Source organism: Etheostoma cragini, chromosome 8 (genome assembly GCF_013103735.1).
Source record: "Etheostoma cragini isolate CJK2018 chromosome 8, CSU_Ecrag_1.0, whole genome shotgun sequence".
NCBI lineage: Eukaryota > Metazoa > Chordata > Actinopteri > Perciformes > Percidae > Etheostoma > Etheostoma cragini.
The window spans coordinates 24,377,963-24,391,896 of record NC_048414.1 but is presented as its reverse complement, the minus strand read 5'-3'; the positions used below and the strand labels follow the sequence as shown (position 1 = coordinate 24,391,896).

General features: G+C 39.5%; 1 pseudogene; it reads left to right on the top strand.

The window, feature by feature from the left end:
- The first annotated feature begins 539 nt into the window (after positions 1-539).
- Positions 540-3,727, top strand: LOC117949093 (annotated as a pseudogene).
- The last annotated feature ends 10,207 nt before the right edge of the window (positions 3,728-13,934 follow it).

Below are 13,934 nucleotides of genomic sequence, written 5' to 3'. Positions count from 1 at the left end.
CAGTTCTGAAGGCAAAAGGGGGTCCAACCCGTTACTAGCATGGGGTACCTAATAAAGTGGCCGGTGAGTGTATATGATAGGTAAGAAAGTCAGCCAGATGACTGAGAAGGAGGAGTCGAGCTCGTCCCTATTGGTGCGAAAAGGAGGCAGACACATCTGGCTGTAGATGTTTTGATGTATTTATGATTGTGGTTGACTTTGGAAATATTTGCTGCTGTAGTTGTTTTATTTGTTTTAGTTTTTGTTTACTTTGTGTGTATGTTTGACAGTAGTGCTGCCTGTCTTGGCCAGGACAGGATTTTAAATCCCAAGTTTTTTTTTCTGGTTAAATACAAATTAAATAAAGAGTTGAATGCTTGTATTGTAAGAATTGTTTGAAAAACCTCTACCTATTTCAATATACACACACACATACAGAAATCTATTCGGAACTCTAATTTGCATATTCCAGAACACGTCTTTGTGATGTCGCTGACATTTCCTTATGATAGAACTTGTCATCGTAGTCTGTGTTCCGGTCCCTTTACCTTTAGTCATTCTTAAGATAATTAAGTGTTGAAGTGTTGGATCTACATTCACTCGTTACTCTGTAATTATCGTGTTAGAAACTTGTTCAACATTATCATGAAGAAAGATTGTGCAAAGACTCTGGTTTCTCCGGCCCTATCGAGAATCCGAGGTAAGTGTAAGATCAAGGCAAATCACACTGTGATCTGTACTGTGGAATAATAAAAAATAACAATTTAAAACATTTAGTGGCTATAATTCGCAACAAATTGATGTTTTTCTCATTTGTAGAGCGTAATATCAGGACGCCAGCGACTGCACATGATGGGCCGACTAGGACAATTAAAAGAAAGGCCAAGAAGACCCTTAGGAAAAAGATAAGGGTCCCTAAAACTGAACACCCAAACACCTCTAGGGGGGATGTCGACGTGAGAGGAGGGAAGAGGACACGATTTGACCTCGTTAAGCATGACATGGAGACGGCGTCCTGCTCAGCGGACACTGGTAGGCTGGGAGATGATCATGTGAAATTACTGTTGGGAGCGTATACCTCTATCAATTTTCTGAACACGAGGATCAGGACTGTCGTGAAACAAGTACCCAGATCTTTAACGTAACTTAAAGTAGCAATACGTAAGTGATACATAAGTGAAGGTCCTGCATTCAAACATTTTTAAAGTACAAGTACCTTTAGAATCACACCTAAGTACAGTATTTGAGTAAATTATCTTAGTTTCTTCTGTTGACTGGGTTTCAATTTAGTGGATTCATTATTACAGAAATATCCATCAACTGGGAAATTGTATATTGATCTAAATACACTTTGGTTTACCTGAATAGCATGAATTAGCTATGAATTAGCACATTACCTATGCAGTTGCACATTTTGTTTTCCCATCTTGTATATATTTAACTATTTGTTCTTATATTCTTATATTTTGGTCTTATATTTTATTATAATTATTATTTCATGTATGTGGTATGTATGTATATTTTGTGTATTTATGTATGTGCTGCTGTAACACTGTAATTTCCCATTTTTTGGGATCAATAAATATCTATCTATGTATCTCTATCTATCTATCTATCTATCTATCTAATTACAAAGGAAAACAAATTTGCTTCTCTCTTGTGGTATCTTTGAAGATAGTTTTGGATTTTCCGCTCAAATAAATACCACCAGAGGACAGTGAGAAATACTGTTTTTGATAAAGTCTTGGCAGGCTTTTTAAAAACTTTTTACAGAACCAGGCTTACTGTTTCTTTTTAATAAGTTAGGCTCAACTCCAGCTCCGGCGGCAGAGCACAAAAGATTCATGTGTACCGTTACCGAATGATAGCCTGTTCTGTCATCTACTTATTGTAGTGACTGTGTCTGTGACTTTCAACAAGCTTACTGTTTCTTTTTAATAAGTTAGGCTAAACACAGCTCAACTCCAGCTCTGGCGGCAGAGCACAAAAGATTCATGTGTACCGTTACCGAATGATGGCCTGTTCTGTCATCTACTTATTGTAGTGACTGTGTCTGTGACTTTCAACAAGCAGCTGTTTTTTTATCATGTAGAAAGCTGCAATACATCTGTGGATGATGTGAGCAAGAGAGGTGTAAAGAGGAAGGCCGTCGCCGATGGTGAAGGACCAAGCAGGAAAAAGGGAAAATCAGACATGAAGGAGACCAAACAGGATTTGTCTGTGGCTACCCTAACAGGTCAGTAGATAGTGATACATGTAGGGTTTGGCTTCATGCTAGCATGATTTCCTTAAGGTGTAGTAATATTACATGATTGGTGTTCCTTACAACTGTGTTAATACAAAATGTGCTTGTTTGTCTGTTTAGCAAAATTTAAGGCCAAATATGTAGAGCAGGATCAGCTGGGCCAGGGAGGTTGTGGATCTGTGTTTGCCGGATATCGCAGAGCAGATAATTTACCTGTAAGTGTTACAAACGCATTCTTACACATGGACATAATGTAGTCAGGAAGTGCTAATCAAAGTCCTGTTTGTCCTCATAGGTTGCCATCAAACATGTCCCGAAGGACAAAATCTTATGCAAAGTAGTGGTAAGTGACCAACACCTACTGCTGTTGAAATCAGCTGTATTCAGCACTGCACTCTCTTACTGAAAGCATTAAGGATGAAAATATTCTATATTATCCTCTAAAACATTCCTCTCCCTCATCCTCCATTTTGTTGTGATGTTTCAGGACAAGAATGGGAAGCGGCTGTCTGTGGAGGTCGCCATCATGTTAAAACTTGCGGCTGGAACAAGTGGATCAGTGGGGACGACAGCACCAGTGTCCCTACTGGACTGGTATGATTTGGACCAGGAGCTGATCCTGGTGCTGGAAAGACCAGTTCCCTCCAAGGACCTATTCACGTACGTCGAGGACAATGGAGGTTCCCTATTGGAGGAACAGGCCAAGGTAAACTACTAAAGGATCCTGTGTGTTTGTGGGTGTGTTTTTGGGAAAACGCAGGCCAGGTTTGACTGCCTTCAGGCCATACAACCCTCCTCTCCGATCCCTCATCTGTCTCTTTTGTCTCTCAGATTATACTGACACAGCTTATCGAGGCAGCAATTGAACTTGAGAACCATGACATCTTTCACCGAGACATCAAGATGGAAAACATTCTGATCGAGACCGGTTCAGATGTCCCTCGCATTCGCCTTATCGACTTCGGACTGAGCTGCTTCGCTGAGAAAGGATCCTTTTACCGCAATTTCTACGGTAAGGAGTCTAGCATCTACTCCTGCTCTATACAAACGTACTGATTTATGACTCTTACATTTAAACAAGGCTTCTCATCAGCCTCATCCTCGCCATGGTTTTATTATGTCCGTGTATTGTAGGTACTGCTTCTCACATCCCTCCCGAGTGGTACAGTCATTGCATCTACTGGCCCAGCCCCACAACAGTGTGGCAGCTGGAGTGGTCCTGTTTGAAATGCTCCACAAAGTTTCATTTGAGACCACCAAGTTCCTTGGAAACAAGCTAAGAATCAGCAAAAAGCTGTCTGAAAGTAAGAAAAAAAACGTAATCAAACATGTCAGCAGGCACAAATCTGTTCATTTTAGTTCACATGTGATGGATAACTATATCCGTAATCTTCTTCTTCTGCCTCTCCAGACTGCCAGGATTTTTTTAGAATGTCTTTGACCGAAACCCCCCAGCAGCGTCTCACCCTGGAGCAGCTCCAGCATCACCCATGGCTCAGATAAACTAGCACTACAGACACACACACACACACACACACACGCTAAAAGTTCACAAATGTATCCATTGCCATACATAAGTGTCATCCAGGTACTAATGCTGCTTTTTCTGTGACAGAAAGACGGATGTGAGAAATTACTGCTTGACATAATTAATCTGATTTATCTAATTGGACTGGATATTGAACTTTTTACAGTAATTGGCCTTTGTTTTGCTGATCCTGTAGCACCCCCAGCCATCCCAGGAGAGGGGATCTCTCTTTGAATTGCCTTTCCCGAGGTTTCTTCCCATTTCTGCTAGCCTCAGAATTTTGGGGAGTTTTTCCTTGTCTTCTTAGAGAGCTTGGGCCGGGTCAGGAGCTGCTAAAATAGGCTGTGAGAGCCTATTTAGCAATAATGTCAGATAATAATCTATAATCTGAGCCATAACAATAAAATTCAAATAAAATGAAAACCCAAGTGACATAAAGAAAACAAAAATGATTAAGACACTAGGGCAGGAAAACATAATAAATAGTGATAACCTAAAGACAATCGTTTTAAGAGATTATGAGAAGCTCCAGAGCTGAGGGGCACGGTCTCCTGTGGTCTGGCTCCAGGATTCAGGAGCAGCCAGAGGGGACCTATCTCTGGGACTGCGCTCTGTTAGTATGTAGGGGAGCAGCGATTCCCATCACGAAAAATAAAGGTAATGTGATGTTGTTTTTTCGGAATTTGTGAAAAGCCCGGCAGCTGCATTTAGTACCAGGAACATTGACATGGTTTTGAGACTTAAAACCAGTGGTGGAGGAAGTATTCACATCCTTCTAAGTAAAAGAACGCTGCTACTAGGATACTAATACCACACAGTAAATAATCTGTTACAGTAAAGGTCCTGCATTTAAAACGTTCCCTCAGATAAAGTCCAATATTCTAGTATTATCAGGAAAATGAACTTACAAGCAGGATTTTACTGTCGGAGTTGGTTGAACTATTAACTACTGATTTTTTTTAATTATAGATTTATATGCTGATTATTTTTCAGTAGCCTACAACACAGTTTAGAAATTAGGGGAAACAGAAATAAGTAGTAGTTGATAACTTGGTTACTGATCTGAACAGCCTCAACTGAACAGTCATCAACTGCTACTCAGCGTGACTGCTTTAAATGAAACTATTAATTATAAATCTAAATCAAATCAAACAAAAAAATCTACATCAAGACTAAATGTGTGATTAAACAATTAAGTAGTCATTTACATGGATAGCTGTGACTTTAAGCTTCTACATCAGGGGTGTCTAGGAGTCCTTTACTGAAAAAGAGACGGAGCAGGGACCCCCTACTACGTATTGTAAAATATAAAGTTGCATATTAGACTAGGCCTGCAATACTGTGTAGGGCGGCCTAAAGCCTTTGTACATAAATACAATTTTTGGATAGAATACTAAGCTATTAAAATCATGACTTTTGGCATGATTTTATGAATCATTTTTTGGATGTAACACATACATGTGGCACAGTGAATCCTTAGGATGACCTGGATCTGTGGTTGGCTAACCCCATCATCAGTGGGGATTTATACATGTATATGTCATTATATCACTATATACATCATCAGCAACATCAGACAAGGTATATATATTGAAATGCTTGTTACTAACCTAGCTCTTGGGAGTCATTTCCCGGAGTCCTTATGTTCTTTTTCGCCCAGCATGTTTCCTTGGATCAGGTAGGCTCCAAAATCAGGGTAGCAGCTGTCGTCATGGTCTCGCTACACGTTCTGCGATGCCATGTTCATCTGCTACGCTCCTGCCAAGTCCTGCTGTGCCTTGTAATGCTGCACAGTGCCCTGCTATGCCATGAACTACTACAAAGAAGTACTACAAACTACACATTTTTTGTGACTGTTATTGCCACTCTTCATTCTAACCCCAACCGGCCCGTCAGACACCGCCTACCAAGAGCCTGGGTCTGTCCGAGGTTTCTGCCTAAAAGGAAGTTTTTCCTTGCCAGTGTCGCACTGTTGCTTGCTCTGGAGGAAACTATTAAGAACTGTTGGGTCCTTGTAAATTCTGGAGTGTGGTCTAGACCTACTCTATCTGTAAAGCGAGATAACTCTTGTTATGAATTGATACTATAAATAAAATTGAATTGAATTGTATAGTGCAGTGGTCTTCAGGATTTTATTCATGAGAGTAACACTGATAGGCCAAAGTCAATAGGAGAGCTACTATTACCGCAAAGTATCAAGAGTTACATCCAGTCATAGAAAGCATGTCTGCTTATCAGTCTGTCATCCCTGAAAATACAGCGATCTTTTTCTACATTAGACCATCATGTATCCAACCAGAGCACATTTGGAGTCAAGAGCTGGAAAAACCGCCCAAACTGGCAACTCCGCACCAAGAGCCAGTGCTATTTATTTTTATTTAATTATGAACATGTAAAAAAAATATGATAATAATTGTATTTAAATAACAGATACATAAGGACATATGTCTACATTTCCGCACAGTCTTCCAAAACTATTGTAAGTGATTCAAAAAAGAAATTCCCATGTTCAAAAGGAGTAGAAAGAAGTTCAAGAAGTATGGATGGAAGGGCAGAGCAAGTTGAACTGTCTAGTCTATTTCCATCTTAATGTCACTGTTTTGGTTATTTAGTGCAGACATAAGGTTATGTTATAACCCTGCATGTTTTTAATGTTTTTATGAAACATCTGTAGTTACCATAGACCAGGGCTATTCAATTCCAAATTCAGTTGTGCAGCTCGCAATTACAAATTTTAAAAGCAACCCAAACAAATGTATTGAATAACATGTAAGGTTTATTCATTGCTTCTCTTTAAACTTTGTTCAGTTTGCACAGCAAAATGGGCATAGAAAACGATTAAAGCTACTAAACAGAATCTGAGGTAGCCCCTATTTTGAAAACTGACCTATAGGCACCTCTTGCCTAGGCCTGCCAAGGCTACATAGCTGACCTGTCTGATAACAAAGTGCATAAAACAACAAAACACAGTAGGCTACAAGAAGTAGCAGCAGCACCTCCCCACCTCCACACTCCCAGAGCAACCTACTAGCAACAAACGACCAGGCAGCTAATGTTGTTAGCCGAGCTAGCAGCAGCTCACCTCTACACTCCCAGAGTGACCCGCTAGCAACAGACGACCAGGTAGCTAATGTTGTTAGCCGAGCTAGCAGCACCTCTCCACCTCCACACTATCCTGAGCGACCTGCTAGCAACAGACGACGACCAGGCAGCTAATGTTGTTAGCCAAGCTAGCAGCACCTCACCTCCACAATCCCAGAGCTACCTGCTAGCAACAGATGACCAGGCAGCTAATGTTGTTAGCCAAGCTAGCAGCACCTCACCTTCACAATCCCAGAGCTACCTGCTAGCAACAGACGACCAGGTAGCTAATGTTGTTAGCCGAGCTAGCAGCAGCCAGGCAGCCGCGGATGGCACTCAGTGCAGCAGCCTCCGGGTCACACTTTTCCTGGTTGACGTTTTGGACATGAGGATTTTTTTTGTGTTATGACTGCAACACAAGGTAAGAATGCTGGTTTATTATAATGCTGCCGTTGTGCAGCAAATCAGCATCAACTGTTCAGTAACAGTTCAACTGAAAGTTTACACGACTTATTGGAGATAATTGTGTTGTTTACATGCGTGTAAAGCCTTCTAATTGGAAAACCAGAAGGAGGTGTCACCTTTATTTAATTATCCTACCGCATTGTTATAAAATAATTAGACCCTGTTAAGAACTGTTGATACATACGGCCCAATATCTTTATGCCTTAAATTTGCTATTGCTGTGCTACAAAAACTTAAGCCTGCATTTCTTTATTTCAATGTTTGTGTCAGGACTGACTTCTTGCTTCACTTTCATTTGATTTAATATAATTCAGTGATGTGTTTAGTGGCTCTGTTTTTTTTAACCTGTAGTAGGCCTATTCTGTGCCATTGTTGCCGCCGTGTGCCTACATATCCTGCATTACCTAGTTGGTCCTGTCTTGTATTATGAACTCTATTCTTGTTTTCATGCTTGTGGAACGTGCAGCCTACACGTGTTACAGTTTTATTATCAAAGCCTTAGTACTGTTTTGACACCACAAAGTGCCTTTGTTTTAATAAAGAGTCTTTCTCTTGACAGTAGGCACATGGGTAAGAAAGAAATTTATATATGGTTAATTAACCAAATATAAATTGAAAAAATAGACCGGTCTATTATTTTCTGGTGTTTCCGGGTCAGTAGCCTATAGCAGGCTAATTATTGTCTTGGATAGGCTTTTTATAATGAATTGAATCTCTATACAGTGAAATAAATTGTGATTGTGAAATTGTGATGGATGCTGTTAGGTGTGTGTTGGTTGACTTTGGCTGAAAACGTCACTGGAAATTTGTCAGCACCCCAATTCAAAATATGTTCCCACGGCTCTGGGATCTTTGCACAGGGCAAGAGTGTAACTTCATTGATTATTTCAGAAAGTAAAAGTTTAGGTCTCAAGTTTATAACTATAGCTTTTAGTTTAGCTCTGTCCCATGATATTTCCGGCAGTTACATTATTGCAAATAGAATGTTTACGATTACAGAAAGATACCTAATCATTAACAAAAGTCCTGGAAGTTTTCTCTTATGTATCACTAAAATACATACAGTGGCTTGAAGAAGTTTACACACCCATGCTAAAGTTGATAAAAAGAGGAATTAAACATCTTTTGGAAATTGATCTTAATGCCTTAATTCAAAAAATGAAGGAAAATCCAACCTTTTAGGGCAACCAATTTTCTTTGTGAAGGAAAAATTTATTGTAAATAAATGTTCTTCCTTAAAATACCTCCCTGTATTTTAAGAAAGAACATTTACATAAGTATACACAACATATACTATGTTAAAATCCCATAGAGGCAGACACATTCTTATTTTTAAAGGCTTAGTGGAATTTAACATAGGGGTGTATAAACTTATGCTCCCTATATTTTAAGGAAGAACATTTACAATACATTATTCATTCACAAAGAAAATTGGTGTCCTTGGTTGGATTTTCCAAAATCTTTTTTTTAATTCCTCTTTTTTAATCAACTTTAGCATGGGTGTGTAAACTTATTCTAGCCACTGTCCTCTAAAAAGCAACCCTGCCTACAGGGACTGGCCTGTGATATGTCTTTTAAGAAAAGGGGATTGAAGACGTTTTAACCCTAAACCTTCCACAAAGACTAGATATCAGTCAGTGCTGCTTAAACACCAATCGCACTCTTTCAGTCCTGATACTTGCTGGCCTTAGGTTATTAGTTGGTACCAGGTGTCATTTGCTAACAGCTAGCTATTTAGTACCAGGTTATTCATTCACAAAGTGTGTGTGTGTGTGTGTGAGTGTGAGAGAGAGAGAGGGAGAGAGAGAGAGACTCTCCTTCCCTGCAGCCTGAGATGATAAAGTGCAGATAACAGCACAGTAGCCGCTACCTTACAGAACAACTTAAATAGCATTGCACAGTGTTTTAAGCCACCTTCCTGATATGTAATTTTAACAAACAAAACCGATATCTTCTAAAGTAGGTATTACTGACTATCTTTAGGGTGTTTCTTATCTCACTTGCCAGTGGTGAAAAGAAACTAGTACAAGTACTGTACTTAAGAACAAATTGGAGGTACTTGTTATTGGGTCTACTTTTTCTATATGAACGCAGCTGTCAAATTTAAGTTTTTTTTTAGCATGACTAAAATAACTTTTGAAAGTTCATTTCCAAGGCTATTTTGTAAAGACACCGTCCAGCTCTTAGCGCCGTCCATGACAACTGTGATTGGTTCAAAGACACGCCAATAAACCACATCCGGGAATGCAGTGTGGACTAGCCAGACCCTCTTAATTTAATTTTTTTGTTTTTCTAAAAGAAAAATTTAAGAAAACAAGATTTCCACTCCTTTTGTAAAGTCAAATCTCACGTGCACTGAATGCTTCAGTATAATATTGACTTAATATACTGTATATAAGTCAAATGCCTTAAGTACCAAGTATTTTTTTGTTTATTTTGCCTTTTCCTGTTTTTTTTTCTACTTGGCAAAAATAGGCTTTCATACACTCAGGACCAGTAAGCCCACCTGGCTTTATTTTAGAAAGCAACTCATCCTGGAACACCACTTTGAATTTAAACAATCTGAATTAACCCTCCTTGCCGCACATAGCAAACATCTGCTAGTACAAAAACAATAATACAACTACATGGAATAGACTAAACCCTTAATGACAACCAACAGAAAGAAACATCTGATTTCGTCCATGTGTCCTTGTCTAAGAAAAGTGAGAATTTATTTTTAAATCTTACTTTCTTTTTATGATGCACACAGCATTGTCCGTATAGGTCTGAATCGCCATTTTCCAGCTCAAATAAATGACCTTACAATGGAGTGCACTGATAAATGGCTTTTGATACTTCTGGCTTTACATATTCATTAAATGTCTTCAAAACTCTCTAATCCTCTGAAGTAAAGCTAGAGACAAATGCTCTGAGACTGATCTAAGATATGAGTTTATGTGTGAGGGAGACAATAGGCATTTACTCGTTATGACTAAATGATTGACAGTTGACAGCTGGGCTCTCTCCATGTTGCTATTCAATATGTGGGTCATGAGATGCTGAAAACAGGCATACAGTGATTTGAGCCCTCAGTATTTTATGATCTTGTCTGCAACACCTGGCAACAGACGCATGGCAACTGCGGCCCAGCAACCATGCTAAACTCTGAGTCACAACTGGCCCTGCTCACCCAGTAGGGCCTTTGCTGCATACACAGGGGATTACTGGGCTTAGAATGAGAACCCAGAGGCAGAAAACACAAACCCTCCCACATGCTCTCACTTTTGTACTATATCTGTTAATGAATGTTAATAACAAGGTTTTTTAGCAGTAGGAAGTAGCCCAATATTATGGGTAATTTTTATATAGCTGTCCATTTTGATACTTTATTGCCAACACAATTGAGATTCAATCTATGACCATGGAAGCTGAAGTGGCGCAATCCAATACATTGGCTGGGAAAAAAGGAAGTACCTAAAGCACCATTGTCTAAAGTTGGAATGTTTTGTCGCCGATGCAGTTTCAAAAGGCCATTTACATAAACATTCTGGTTGTTAATATGCTATCCCTCACTGCGCAGTTTTGGAAGCTGCTCTCCTCTTTGGGTTTCCTCCTAGTTCACCTGAGATGTACTTATGAGAAACGTAAAGGAAAAGCACATCTTAATCAAAGACCTTCATGGACAGAAAATATACCATGGAAGTAAGTAAAACTGTCATTATGCATAATTTGTAACATGAATATTTTACTTTGTAACATTCATGTTAGACCAGTGCAGTGTAATGTTAGTATTATTATTTTTTAATGCAGCAATAACACCCTTCTGCAGGTTTAGGCCTTTGAATTAAGCTAGCTACTCCAGCTAGTCTAGAGTAAATCTTATTTAGACAAATGTGCCTTCTTGAGCAGTAAGAACATATGTCTAAAGTTACAAATGACCGATTTTACCTTTGATTTCACGTGACTCTTCAATGTGTGTGTTTTGCTAACTATTTATTCTGGCTGTGAGGCCTCCTGTCAGACCTCCACAGCCCTGTCAGTGCTGAAGTACCACACAGCTAGCATGTGGAAATGTGACCACACCATGACTTAAACTGGAAATCCCAGACAGCAAGTAGTGACAACAACACTGTAAGAGCATCCTCTAGTGGTATGCGATACTGAACAAATTGGTATTGATCCAATAATAAGTAATTACGGGGCCAGTATCTATTACAGATACCAATGTAAACGTGAATGTGCTGTATTTGTATAGCGCTTTTCCAGTCTTAACAACTGCTCAAAGTGCTTTTACATCTACAGGAAACATTCACCATTCACACACATTCATACACTGTGGCCAGGGATGCCGTACAAGGTGCCACCTTCTCATTAGATAAACATTCACACACATTCACACTCCGATGCGCAGCACCGGGGGCAACTCGGGGTTCAGTGTCTTGCCCAAGGACACTTCGACAATGACTGCACGGGCGGGGATCGAACCACCAATCTTCCAATTGGCAGGCAACCACTCTACCGCTGAGCCAAAGCCGCCACAATATGATACAATACTTAATTACGGTGTATGCATCCTCAAATTGCTGAATTTGAATGAATTTTCATGACCTGTATGTCACAAACAGGAATCCAGAAGCAGACCAGGACAAGGTGAGAATGAATAATAAGGTGAGTATTTATTTGAAATGGCAATGTGGCAACGGGTAAGTCCAGAAGGTAGGCATTGGATGGAATAGGTTGTTGGAGGATTAGTGCAGGTCCGGGAATGCAGTTGAAGTAGACGACTAAGAAGGAATTTCCAATCCAGATGATACTGCAGACAGAGAAACAGGAAGCAGATTAGCAGTAGGCAAACTGAGAAAAAGCAACAGACTTTTAAAAAATAACAAGAGGCTAGAAACGAGAGCCAAACGTACTGATTACGCTAACGATCCGGTAGGGAATAGATGGCAGGTCACAGTTTAAATGGAGCAGAGGTGGTGATCAGGACCAGGTGTGCAGATTGCAGATGGCAGCAGGTATCTATTCAATTCAATTTTATTTATAGTATCAATTCATAACAAGAGTTATCTCAAGACACTATACTGATAGACCACACTCCAGAATTTACAAGGACCCAACAGTTCTAGTAGTTTCCTGTAGTGGAGAATCAGCTGTGATGTGTCAAAACCCGAGAGAGGGGAGGAGGAACAAAGTGTGCCTGTGCTGTGACAAGAGCGCCACTTACAGCCAGCCAGGTGGCCTCTTTGATGAAACCGCAGCGGTGCATACTGGAGAGAAACTAAAACTAAAGTGTTGATATTATTACACTGGTATAAATCCATATCAATACCAACGTTGCTATTGATATTATCAATATTTGGATTGATTCGCCCACCACTAGTATCCACGTGAGAAAGCCTTTGTGATAACACACCACCCCCACCCTTCAAAACGCTAGTAGCATTTAGATAGATAGATAGATAGATAGATATTTATTGATCCCAAATGGGAAATTACAGTGTTACAGCAGCACACAAAATATACATACTTAGCATATACATGAAATAATTATAATTATAATAACAAAATATAAGAATAAAATATAAGAATGTAAGACAAATATTTAAGTATATACAAGATGGGAATTTTTTTATAACTAATTATAACTAATTTTATAACAATTTTTTAAACTATTTACCCTAGTCTATATCCTGGTCTATATCCTAGTCTATATCCTAGACTATATCCACAACGTTTCATTGCCGGCATTGCTCTGGTGATGCAGGATATTCCGCCGGATGCATGTCTTTTCGCCGATGTCGATTTCCTTCTGCTTTCTTTGTGTTGAAATGTTCAACACAGGTTGATTTGAGGACTTTAGTTAATTGCTTCTCAAATCTCTGCATGCTAAATGGAGAAAATTGGCTAGACTATCTGTCTAGTCTCGGGAAACTAAAACAGCTTTTGAAAGTGCACGTTTCACCAAAACAAGTTCCTTGCTGAGGCTATTTTGCAGAGGCTCTGTGCGGAGCTTAGAGCCGTCCATGACGATTGGGATTGCTTTAAATAAATGCCAATAAACCAGAGCACGTTTTTCTCCCATCCTAGAATGCTGTGTGGACTAGCCAGACCCTCCTCTACATTTAATCTATCCTGTCAAATCAAGAAAGACAGAGATTAAAAAAACAAAAACATCATGCACTCTTCAGAAAAGGTATCTTGTAATTTCTTGCAACAACAATAAGGCCACTTTTTTTAAATTCTTGTCTTTCTGATGAACGAGTAGGTCTTTTCTTAGCAGATTTTCTGGGCGCTTCTTCATGTTTTCAGCCATACCTTTACCTGTTGCAGCAGCCCTCATTGTCTGCAAAGCGGAACGCTGCTGTTGGCCTTTCTCAGCCGTGGAGCTGCTGCACGCGATTGTCACCGGACTACACAATTCTGTAAACATAGCCATAATGAGAAAAACCAAAGAGTTTTGAATAGCTAAGCCAAAGCTTAATTAGCTTTGTTTCAACTTATTTTGTAATGACTTGCACGTTACAGATGTTCATGTACAGTATATTAAATATTTCCACACTTTAGCATTAAGTCTGTTCCACTCATAGACCGTTAATATAAATGGACAGAGCATGAGTGACGTCACCCATTGGTTTGTGGAGATCAGAAATG